We start from the raw sequence: 12,358 nt of genomic DNA, 5'->3' as shown, positions 1-12,358 counted from the left end.
CGCACGGGAATCTCCGAGCTGTTTTCAGCCCTGAAGGGGAACTCGGCGCCAAATTTCAAACTTGAAATCGGCGCGGGTCCCCCTTCAGGGCTACATTAGGCTCTTAGGCTTGGTCCGGAACGTGAGGGGTTAAACCCGCGCCGATTCGGCGCGGGGGTCCCCCCCAGATCCAAACCAAGCCCTCATCCCAAGCATGCAGTCTGGCCCGGACAGGAATGGGGGAGGGGACGAGCGAGCGCCCCCCCCCCTCCTGAGCCGTACCAGACCGCATGCCCTCAACATGGGGGAGTGTGTGCTGTGGGGGAGGGGGGCACTGCCCCCCCACCCCAAAGCACTCTTGCCCCCATGTCGATAGGGACAAGAGCCTCTTCCCGACAACCCTTGCCGTTGGTTGTCGGGGTATGCGGGCGGGGCTAATCGGAATCTGTGAGCTCCCTTTAATAAGGGGGCCCCCAGATTCCGGCCCCCCACCCTATGTGAATGAGTATGGGGTACATCGTACCTCTACCCATTCACATGGGGGAAATGTAAAGTAAAAAAAAAACACCACACAGAATAAAATATTTTATTAATCTGCTCCGGAGCCCCCCCTTTCTTCTTTAGCTCTCTTAGAAGGGGGGGTTTCTTCTCTCCCGATCTTCCGCCGGGACCCTGGGCTTCGGTGATTTCTGCCGGGGGAGGGCGCCATCCCTCGGTCCTCTCCGGAGCCTTCCGCCGGATGCCCCCACCCCATTTAAGCTCTTTTTCATTAGGGAGGGGCATCCGGACTTCGGGGTCTTCTGCCGGGGGATGGCGCCTATCCCCCGGTCTTTCCGGTGCCTTCCGCCAGGGTTCCGGTCTTCCTGGTCTTCTGCCGGGGGTGCGCCAACTCCCCGGTCTTTTCTCTTCTGTCTTCTCTGCTCCCTCTTCTGCCTGGCTCCCCCGCGGAGCCAGGGCTTTCTTCCGTCTTCTTTCTTCTCTCTTCCTTCTTCTGCCTGTCTCCTCCGGGAGCACAGGGCTTGTCTCCGCTGTCTTCTCCCTTCTCTTCCATTGGATGTTGACACGACGAGGTCCGGCGCTGGAATGCCGTCTGAGCAGTGGGCATGGACTTATATAGGGCAATGCCACCATGTGACCTCAACCCATGTGACATCACATTCCCATCATGCCCAGGGAATGTGATGTCACATGGGTTGAGGTCACATGGTGGCATTACCCTATATAAGTCCATGCCCGCCGCTGACACGGCATGTCAGCGCGGAACCTCGTCGTGTCAACATCGAATGGAAGAGAAGGAAGAAGACAGCGGAGACAAGCCCTGGGCTCCCGGAGGAGACAGGCAGAAGAAGGAAGAGAGAAGAAAGAAGACGGAAGAAAGCCCTGGCTCCGCGGGGGAGCCAGGCAGAAGAGGGAGCAGAGAAGACAGAAGAGAAAAGACCGGGGAGTTGGCGCACCCCCGGCAGAAGACCAGGAAGACCGGAACCCTGGCGGAAGGCACCGGAAAGACCGGGGGATAGGCGCCATCCCCCGGCAGAAGACCCCGAAGTCCGGATGCCCCTCCCTAATGAAAAAGAGCTTAAATGGGGTGGGGGCATCCGGCGGAAGGCTCCGGAGAGGACCGAGGGATGGCGCCCTCCCCCGGCAGAAATCACCGAAGCCCAGGGTCCCGGCGGAAGATCGGGAGAGAAGAAACCCCCCCTTCTAAGAGAGCTAAAGAAGAAAGGGGGGGCTCCGGAGCAGATTAATAAAATATTTTATTCTGTGTGGTGTTTTTTTTTTACTTTACATTTCCCCCATGTGAATGGGTAGAGGTACGATGTACCCCATACTCATTCACATAGGGTGGGGGGCCGGATCTGGGGACCCCTTTATTAAAGGGGTCTCTCAGATTCTGATAAGCTCTCCGCCCGCATACCCCGACAACCAACGGCCAGGGTTGTCGGGAAGAGGCTCTTGTCCCTATCGACATGGGGGCAAGAGTGCTTTGGGGTGGGGGGGCAGTGCCCCCCTCCCCCACAGCACACACTCCCCCATGTTGAGGGCATGTGGTCTGGTATGGCTCAGGAGGGAGGGGGGCGCTCGCTCGTCCCCACCCCCATTCCTGTCTGACCAGACTGCGTGCCTGGGATAAGGGCTTGGTTTGGATCTTGGGGGGGGGGGGGGGCACGCTATTTTTTTGGGCCCCGGTTTAACCCCTTATGTTCCAGACCAAGCCTAAGAGCCTGGTATGCACCTGGAGGGAACCCACCTTATTTTTTTTGGGGGGGTCTGGAGTTCCCCTTCATGAACAGCGATCTGTCATTTACACATGTCAGTCCCATCCCCCCCCCCCTACAGTTAGAACACACCCAGGGAACATATTTAACCCCTCCCTCGCACCTAGTGTTAACCCCTTCCCTGCCAGTGGCATTTTTTGAGTAAGCAATGCATTTTTTACAGCACTGATCGCTGAAAAATGCCAATGGTTCCAAAAAAGTGTTCGATGTGTCCGCCATAATGTCGCAGTACCGATAAAAATCGCTGATCGCCCCAATAACTAGTTAAAACAACAAAAAAAAAAAATTTGTAGACGCTATACCTTTTGCAAAAACCAAACACTAAACGCTATTTGCGATTTTTTGGAACCAAAAAGATGTAGAATACGTATCGGCCTAAACTGAGGGGTTTTTTAGTTTTTTGAATATATATTTTTGGGGATATTTATTATAGCAAAAAGTAAAAAGAATTTTTACATATGTGGGCGGGACTTACGCAAGTCCCGCCCACATATATAAACATCGTTCAAACCACACATGTGAGGTATTGACGCGTGCGTTAGAGCGAGAGCAATACTTTTACCACTAGACTTTCTTTGTAACTATAAACTGGTAACCTGGAAAAAAAAGAAAAAGGTCCCCTATGGGGATATTCACGGAATTCATTTTGGCCCCATTGCAGGAGTGTTTCCAATAGTAAAGCGTGACATGTAAGGTATCTATTTACTCAGTGTAACATCATCTTTCACATTATCCCCAAAAATTGGGCTCACTTTTGTGTTTTGTTAATTTTTAACCACTTGAGCCCGGACCATATTTCTGGTCAATGACCGGGCAAGTTTTTGTGATTCGGCGCGGCGTCGCTTTAACTGACAATTGCGCAGTCGTGCGACGTGGCTCCCAAACTAAATTGGCAACCTTTTTTTTCACACAAATAGATTATTAAATGTGCGTGTTTACTTCTGTCTTTAACACCTCCCCTTCAGGCTGGAAAGCATCAGATCAGGGGAAACAAAAAAAAAAAGCTCTCATTCCATTGCAGCTTGGTTCCTACATGTGTGATGAACTGAGCATGCTCAAACACTTAGAAAAAAAATATCCTTTCTTTTTAAAAGGTGAAAAACACTCATTGGATGCTCATAGAGCGTGGTTTGGATTAATTGCAGGTGTGCCCAATTACAAGCTCACCCAAACTAGAGACTGCAATTTGTTCATGTGATTTCAATTGCTTCATTACTAGCACTGTTATAAAAAGCTTGGATCGATCATTCCTCAGCTGCCCTCAGAAGGGGCAGGCTGGCAGAAATGCTGTTGCTAAACACAAATGTGGTTTGTTGCATGGGTTTTGTTTTATTTTGCCAATGGTTTTGGTTTATTTTTAAATAATGTTCACTTTGATGTATTTGTCTATGTGGCCTTATTTTATGAAAAATGTGTAAAGCTATGGTTAATTAGAATTTTGAAATGTATTTTTGTTTGTTTGTCTTTTTTTGCTTTCCTTGTTTTGTTGACCAATAAAAATTACTTTAAAATTGTTAAGTTTGTCTTTTGTTACTTTTTCATGCTACATATGTTGACAGCTGCAGCTGAACTAGGTTTGGGCCTAACAAATTATGTGTGATTTTTGTCTAAGCTTCTTTCCTGGTGTGTAATCATGAAATGTTTGCCATGTTTATTCTCCCTGACTTTAAAGACAAAAACTGGTAAGTATTTTATTTATTCTGCAGTGGTCCTCAGCCCTCAAGTACCCCCGACAGGACATGTTTTGGGGATTTCTCTTATCAAGAATTGCTGTCCAGACTATTTTAAAGCACATGTGCAAGATGAAGGAAAACCTGCAAACATGGCCTGTGGGGGGGGGGGGTTTGCTATTGGTGGACAGGCTTGACGTGCTGATTTACAGCACTGTGCTTAAATCTAGCGCAAGGCAATCCTATTCAAATTGTGGGTGTTTGAGGGAAGCCAAGTGAGTGTTAGAACCCCTGCTTTGTGTTTTTTTTATTTTTGTGTTGAGCTTTGTGTCCCTTTTCTTAAAATTGGCTTCACTTCCTGTCACACAGCTGAACAGGAAGTGAGGTTAAAACCCTACCAGTGTCATTTCTTGGGGACACCGGTCAATCTAACTAGTGTCCCCATTAAGCAAATTGCACTCCAGCACTGCTGTGTACACCCCAAATCATGGGTCTTCAAACTACGGCCCTCCAGTTGTTCAGGAACTACAATTCCCATCATGCCTAGTCATGTCTGTGAATGTCAGTGCATTACAAGGCCTCATGTGATGTGTAGTTCTACAACAGCTGGAGGGCCGTAGTTTGAGGATCCCTGCCCCAAATGATTATTTAGTTTGGGGTTTAGTAAAGGCAAAGCCACTCTGCAGTACAAGCATAGTTGCTGAAAATCAGAGAGGAAGCACTGATGGTTTTAACATCCAATCCTGTAGAAGCAAAGTTGTTTTGTTTTCTTCCTTGCTTTGCACTTGTAGGAGTGGATTTGCCTTTAGTAAATGGACCCCAAAGTCCAAGATCCCTAATAATTTGGGGTGTACACAGCAAAATGCTAGAGTGCAATTTACATAATGGGAAACTATTTAGATTGATCTGTGTCCACAAGAAAATATATTAGTAAGGTTTTACCCTCACTTCCTGTTTGGCTATGTGACAGGAAGTGAATGAATTAGAAAGGGTGAAGACACCTCACAAATGTTGTCACTATCAGGGGTGCACACATCCCCAAAAAAATGAGCAGATAATACTTATTTGCAAATTAATAATTTTTTAGTTAACATTGGGTGGGGTGCTCTAACACACATTCCTACATATTAGCAACGCTCTATCCTGGCCTATTGGCATGGTTATATTTTCTTAGGGCTCTCAATAAAACTCTATGAAATTTGTGCTTAAACTAGAACCAGGGGCGGACTGACAACTCATGGGGCCCCCGGGCAATAGAAGATTATGGGGCCCCTCTGGCTTACAGATGACCACCACGCCAGGAGGTAGTGCAGAGGCGGGCAGCTAAAATCTTGGGATATTCACATTAAAAGCATGTCATTTTCGGACATATCAGGGACAGATCTAAAAAAAACACAGATTTTTACATACTGTCCCTGGTTTTACTGAGCCTGGCAACCCGGATGGGGCCCCCTAGTGGCATGGGGCCCTCGGGCAGTGCCCGAGTGACTCAATGGTCAGTCCGCCCCTGACAAGAACTATAATCAACAAGTTTTATTTTCTTTCATTTTGGATAGAGTGAGGGAGGGTTATAGGCCCTGTCAGTTTATTTTGGATTATCTGTGTCCAATTGGGGAGATTTGCCTTCACTTCCTGCCCCATAGCCAAACAGGAAGTGAGAGAAAAACTATGCAAATTAACCACTTCCCGCCCAGCCTATGGCCGATTTACGTCCGGGAAGTGGTTACACAATCCTGACAGGACGTCCTGCAGGATTTCATGCCGCACGCGCCTGTGGGGGCACGCAGCGCGGCGATCGGTGATGCGGGGTGTCAGTCTGACACCCTGCATCTCCGATCTCGGTAAAGAGTCTCTCACGGAGACGGAGACTCTTTACCACGTGATCAGCCGTGTCCAATCACGGCTGATCACGATGTAAACAGGAAGAGCCATCGATGGCTCTTCCTCACTCGCGTCTTACAGACGCGAGTATAGGAGAGCCGATCGGCGGCTCTCCTGACAGGGGGCGTTCGCGCTGATTGTTTATCAGCGCAGCCCCCCCTCGGATCACCACACTGGACCACCAGGGATGCCCACCCTGGACCACCAGGGTGTGCAAAAAAAAAAAATTATAGAACAAAAAAACAAAAAGCATTAAAAAATAAGAAAAAAGATGCCAATCAGTGCCCACAAATGGGCACTGACTGGGAAAATCAGTGCCACCCCACAGTGCCCATCCATGCACAGTGCCCACCTATCAGTGCCCACCTGTGCCACCCATAAGTATCCATCAGTGCCACCCATAAGTGCCGCCCATAAGTATCCATCAGTGCCACCCATAAGTGCCGCCCATCTGTGCCGCCCATCAGTGCCGCCTATGAGTGCCCATCAGTGCCGCATAGCAGCGCCGCCAATCAATGCCACCTCATCTGTGCCGTCAGTACTACCTCATCGATGTCCATCAGTGCCATCTCATCGGGGCCCATCAGTGCCGCCATATCAGTGCCCGTAATTGAAAGAGAAAAACTTATTTACAAAAAAATTAACCTAAAAAAAGAAAAAGGTTTTTTTGTTTCAAAATTTGCAGTCTTTTTTTAGTTGTTGCGCAAAAAAAAAACGCAGAGGTGATCAAATAACAACAAAAGAAAGCTCTATTTGTGGGGAAAAAAGGACGCCAATTTTGTTTGGGTACAGTGTTGTATGACCGCGCAATTGCCATTCAAAGTGCGACAGTGTTGAAAGCTGAAAATTGGCTTGGGCGGGAAGGTGCGTAAGTGCCTGGTATGGAAGTGGTTAAGGGAATCCAGTGCCCCCCCAGAACTAGTGTGTGGGTCCCCTGAAAATTACTGGGCGGGGTTATACAAAAACAGGGTGTGACCTTGACAGGAAGGGGTGGGTCATTTTTCTATTAGGAGGTGCAGATATGTAGTCAGGCCTAGGGCAGAACCAAACCTTAATATACTACTGCATATTAGGGCTTATTTAGACCGGAACCGATTTACAGCGTGTTTTTATATTGTGGGAGGAAACCCACGCAGGCACAGGGAGAACATGCAAACTCCATGCAGATGCTGTCACGGGCGGGATTCGAACCAACGACTCTTTTGCTGCTAGGTCAAAGTGCTATACACTACACCACTGTGGTGAACGAACATGATTGCAGCTGAAAGCATGAGATCTATTTTTTTTTTTTTCAATACCATGCTTTCCAGCCTTATTGACCCCGCCTCTCTCCATAAAGAGGACCTGTCACACACTAGTCCTATTACAAGGGATGTTTACATTCCTTGTAATAGGAAGAAAACTGATCATTTTTTTTTTATTTTTTTATTTCAGTGTAAAACATTATAAAACTAAATAAAAATAAATAAGAAAACCCCAAAAAAAATTTTTAAAGCGCCCCGTCGCGACGAGCTCGCGCACAGAAGCAAACGCATACGCGAGTAGCGCCCGCATATGAAAACAGTATTCAAACCACACAAGTGAGGTATCGCCGCGATCGTTAGAGTGAGAGCAATAATTCTAGCCCTAGACCTACTCTGCAACTCAAAAAATGCAACCTGTAGAATTTTTTAAACGTCGCCTATCGAGTTTTTTAAAGGGTAAAAGTTTGACGCCATGCCACGAGCGGGCGCAATTTTTAAGCGTGACATGTTGGGTATCATTTTACTCGGCGTAACATTATCTTTCACAATATAGAAAAAAATTGGGCAAAATGTATTGTTGTCTTATTTTTTAATTCAAAAAAGTGATTTTTATCCAAAAAAAGTGCGCTTGTAAGACCGCTGCGCAAATACGGTGTGACAAAAAGTATTGCAATGACTGCCATTTTATTCCCTAGGATGTCTGCTAAAAAAAAATATATAATGTTTGGGGGTTCTGATTAATTTTCTAGCCAAAAAATTGTGATTTTCACATGAAGGAGAGAAGTGCCAGAATTAACCCGGTGGGCAAGTGGTTAAAGTACTCATGGCTATAAAGAATAGAGTCATTGCTCATTAAAAAAAAAAAAAAAAAGGGGGTCCCTCCAAATTAAATTACCAGGCCCTTCAGGTCTGGAATGGATATTAAGGGGAACCCCGCCGTAAAAACCCCAAAAAAAAAAGACGTGCGGTTCCCGGCAAATATCCATTCCAGACCCTTCAGGTCTGGTGTGGATTTTAAGGGGAACTCCACCCCAAATTGAAAAAAAAATGGCGTGGAGTCCCCCTAAAAATCCACACCAGACCCTTATCCGAGCACGTTGACCTGGCCGGCCGCAGAAAAGAGGGGGGGACAGAGTGCGGCCCCCCCCCCTCTCCTGAACCGCACCAGGCCACATGCCCTCAACATGGGGAGGATGTCCCCATGTTGATGGGGACAAGGGTCTCATCCCCACAACCCTTGCCCGGTGGTTGTGGGGGTATGCGGGCGGGAGGTTTATCAGAATCTGGAAGACCCCTTTAACAAAGGGGACCCCCAGATCCTGACCCCCCCCCTGTGTGAAATGGTAATGGGGTACATTGTACCTCTACCATTTCACCCCAAAAAAAATGTCAAAGTGATAAAAATGACAGTAGCCGGTTTTTGACAAATCTTTTAATAAAGTCTTCTTTTCTTCTTTCCTTCGGGGTTCTTCCGCTGCTTCTTCTCGTCCACATCTTGCCCGACGTCTTCTTCTATCTTCTCAGTCCGTCCTTCCGCCTTCTGGTCCCGCATCTTGCCCGTTGTCTTCTCCGTCCGCCTCCTCGTCCGCATCTTGGGTCTTCTGCGGTCTTCTTCTCGGTCCGCCGCCTTCTCGTCCCCTGCGTTTGAATTGTAATTGGCCGCCGTTTTCCCGCTCCTGGGACCCGCCCCCCTCTGACGCCACAAGTAAACTCCTTAGAAGGTCATGTGCGTCAGAGGGGGGCGGGGTCGCAGAGCGTCACACAGCGGGGGAATTCAATTTCAATCGCGCCGCCCGGAGAAGAAGTTCCCGCCGTGTCACACTCATGCGACCCCGCCCCCCTCTGACGCACATGACCTTCTAAGGAGTTTACTTGTGGCGTCAGAGGGGGGCGGGTCCCAGGAGCGGGAAAACGGCGGCCAATTACAATTCAAACGCAGGGGACGAGAAGGCGGCGGACCGAGAAGAAGACCGCAGAAGACCCAAGATGCGGACGAGGAGGCGGACGGAGAAGACAACGGGCAAGATGCGGGACCAGAAGGCGGAAGGACGGACTGAGAAGATAGAAGAAGACGTCGGGCAAGATGTGGACGAGAAGAAGCAGCGGAAGAACCCCGAAGGAAAGAAGAAAAGAAGACTTTATTAAAAGATTTGTCAAAAACCGGCTACTGTCATTTTTATCACTTTGACATTTTTTTTGGGGTGAAATGGTAGAGGTACAATGTACCCCATTACCATTTCACACAGGGGGGGGGTCAGGATCTGGGGGTCCCCTTTGTTAAAGGGGTCTTCCAGATTCTGATAAACCTCCCGCCCGCATACCCCCACAACCACCGGGCAAGGGTTGTGGGGATGAGACCCTTGTCCCCATCAACATGGGGACATCCTCCCCATGTTGAGGGCATGTGGCCTGGTGCGGTTCAGGAGAGGGGGGGGGGCCGCACTCTGTCCCCCCCTCTTTTCTGCGGCCGGCCAGGTCAACGTGCTCGGATAAGGGTCTGGTGTGGATTTTTAGGGGGACTCCACGCCATTTTTTTCTCAATTTGGGGTGGAGTTCCCCTTAAAATCCACACCAGACCTGAAGGGTCTGGAATGGATATTTGCCGGGAACCGCACGTCTTTTTTTTTTTTGGTTTTTACGGCGGGGTTCCCCTTAATATCCATTCCAGACCTGAAGGGCCTGGTAATTTAATTTGGGGGAACCCCTACACATTTTTTTGTTTGTTTTATGAATGAATCCCTTTAGAATTGTCAGAGCCGACAATTCATTATAGCCGCGTGTGAATTTTTAAATGACTTTTTTCCTTCAGAATGTCACTTTGTGCAGGGGGAGTTCTAAGTGCGGGAAAAATGCGCTATTTCACATGCTGACATTACACCCCCCCTAGGTACGAAATTTAAAGGAATATTTCACTTTTATTGTTTCACTTTAAGAATTATTAATTTCACTGCTCCCGAAAAAACGGCCGTTTTAAAAAATAAAAAAAGCATTGATACATGTTCCCTGGGGCAGGACTGAGGTCCCCAAACACTTTTTAGGACAAAACTTGCAGATTAGCCTTTAAAATGAACACTTTTGATTTCTCCCATAGACTTCTATAGGGAGTTCGGCGCGGCTTTACATATTAGTTTCAATGCGCCGGCTGCTACGCTGGTTCATGCGCCTGATTAAGCCTCCACCCGGAGTACTAATTAATGCATGAACCAGCGCAGCGCACATAGCTTAGTAAATCAGGCCCTCGGTGTCTTTATGTCTTTAGTAATGTTTGAAATTAGCTTTCAGCACACGGCTACTACAAATCTTACAATTTTGATTATGAGATGTTTCTCTGTTTTATTGTATGTCATTTAAGATTTACCTTTATGACATACAATAAAATGTATTTCCGAACGCTGACATTAATTCAGACACCTTGGGCCAGATTCTCGTCCAGCGGCGTATCTTTGCGGCGGCGTAATGTGTCCGATTTACATTACGCCTCCGCAACTTAGACGGGCAAGTGCTGTATTCTCAAAGCACTTGCTCCATAAGTTGCGGCGGCATTGCGTAAATCGGCCGGCGTAAGCCCGCGTAATTCAAATTTGGAACAGGGGGGCGTGTTTTATGAAAATGTTCTGTAACCCGACGTGATTGACGTTTTTCACGAACGGCGCATGCGCCGTACGTGGAAATCTCACAGTGTGCATTGCTCCTAATACACAGCAAGGACGTATTGGTTTTGACGTGAACGTAAATTACGTCCAGCCCCATTCACGGACGAGTTACGCAAACAACGTAAAATTTTCCAATTTCGTCACGGGAACGACGGCCATACTTAACATTGGTACGCCGCACTTACGCCACCATATAGCAGGGGTAACTATACGCCAGGAAAAGCCTAACGTAAACGGCGTAACTTAACTGCGTCGGCCGGGCGTACGTTCGTGAATTCGCGTATCTAGCTGATTTACATATTTCGACGCGTAAATCAGCGTACGGTCCAACGGCGTAAGAGACTTACGCCTGTCGGATCTAATAGATATCTATGCGTAACTGATTCTAAGAATCAGGCGCATAAATACGACGGCACAACGCAGAGATACGACGGCGTATCTGGAGATACGCCGTCGTATCTCCACTGAGAATCTGGGCCCTTGTGTTTTACTCTGGTTAAATGCTGTGTAATAATTTGAATTTATAAATGTATTTACTCATTATGCAGTCAAAATTCAAACTTTAAAGCGATATTAAACTCCAAAACAAAAAAGTTATACTCTATTTACCAGGTGATTGGGCCAGTAACACACTTCCTGTCTTAAACTGGCTTTGCACTGGTAGATATTCAAACGAACTTGAATGTTGTTCAAAAGTACCTAAAAATTTAGTTTTCTTTTAAAGTGGTTCTAAAGGCTCAAGGTTTTTCACCTTCATAGGCCTCTTATACTTACTTGAGCCCCATTGTGATCCAGCGATATGCACAAGAGCCTCTGCTCTCTGGGGGACTCTCCCTTCTCATTGGTTGAGACATCAGCATTAGCCCATCACAGCCAGTGAGTCAATGAGGAGAGAGAGAGGGCGGGCTGAGCCGCAGCTCTGTGTCTGAGTGGGCACGTAGAGCAGGGGCCCTGAAGCAAGCCTGCTTGCGTGCCCCCACAGCAAGCTGTTTGCTCTGGGGGCACTTGGCAGGAGGGAGGGGCTAGTAGTGTCGGCGGAACACCAAAGAAAAGGAGGATCGGGGACGTTCTGTACAAAACCACTGCACAAAGCAGGTAAGTGAAGCATGTTTGTTTTTTAAAAGAAAAAAAACTTGCCTTTAATATCACTTTAAACTTAAATAGTAAAGAACTGTGAGCAGGCAGCTCAAAAAATATTTTCCCGTCGGGATTCCCGGCAGAGTGTTTCCTGCCGAGAAAACCGGTCGTCTGTATGCTTACCTGAGTGTAGAAAAACCGTGCATGCTCGATAAAACTTTGACGCATGCGCAGTAGCATACAAAGTTACTGTGGGGTGTAGCAAGATGGCGGCGACAGAATCGAATGTGACAAGACGCCGGCTCATCGTAGTAGATGACGTCACCACGTTCTTGCCATTTAAAAGAACAGCGGTTCTTTTGAGTGGCCGTCTGTATACACGGCTTTGCAAGGCAAACTTGCCAGGAATCCCGTCAGGAAAACTGACGTTGTTTTTCCTGACAGGATTCCAGACCGTGTGTACAGGGCTTAACAGATTTAGATGGACTTGACTAGCAAAGCTAAACTCCAGCCAACACTTTTTAAGCAGTTACAGCAACAGTTTTCACCTTTTGGGATAAACGTTTTACATAAATGAA

General features: G+C 47.6%; 1 protein-coding gene across 3 annotated transcripts in view; it reads right to left on the bottom strand.

The window, feature by feature from the left end:
- The window catches only part of LOC120915205 (membrane frizzled-related protein), a 170,348-nt gene that overhangs the window by 84,001 nt on the left and 73,989 nt on the right, over window positions 1-12,358 (bottom strand). The window lies entirely within an intron of this gene.

Source organism: Rana temporaria, chromosome 10 (genome assembly GCF_905171775.1).
Source record: "Rana temporaria chromosome 10, aRanTem1.1, whole genome shotgun sequence".
Classification (NCBI taxonomy): Eukaryota; Metazoa; Chordata; class Amphibia; order Anura; family Ranidae; genus Rana; species Rana temporaria.
The sequence above is the reverse complement of the archived record's forward strand: the minus strand, read 5'-3'. Positions and strand labels throughout refer to the sequence as shown.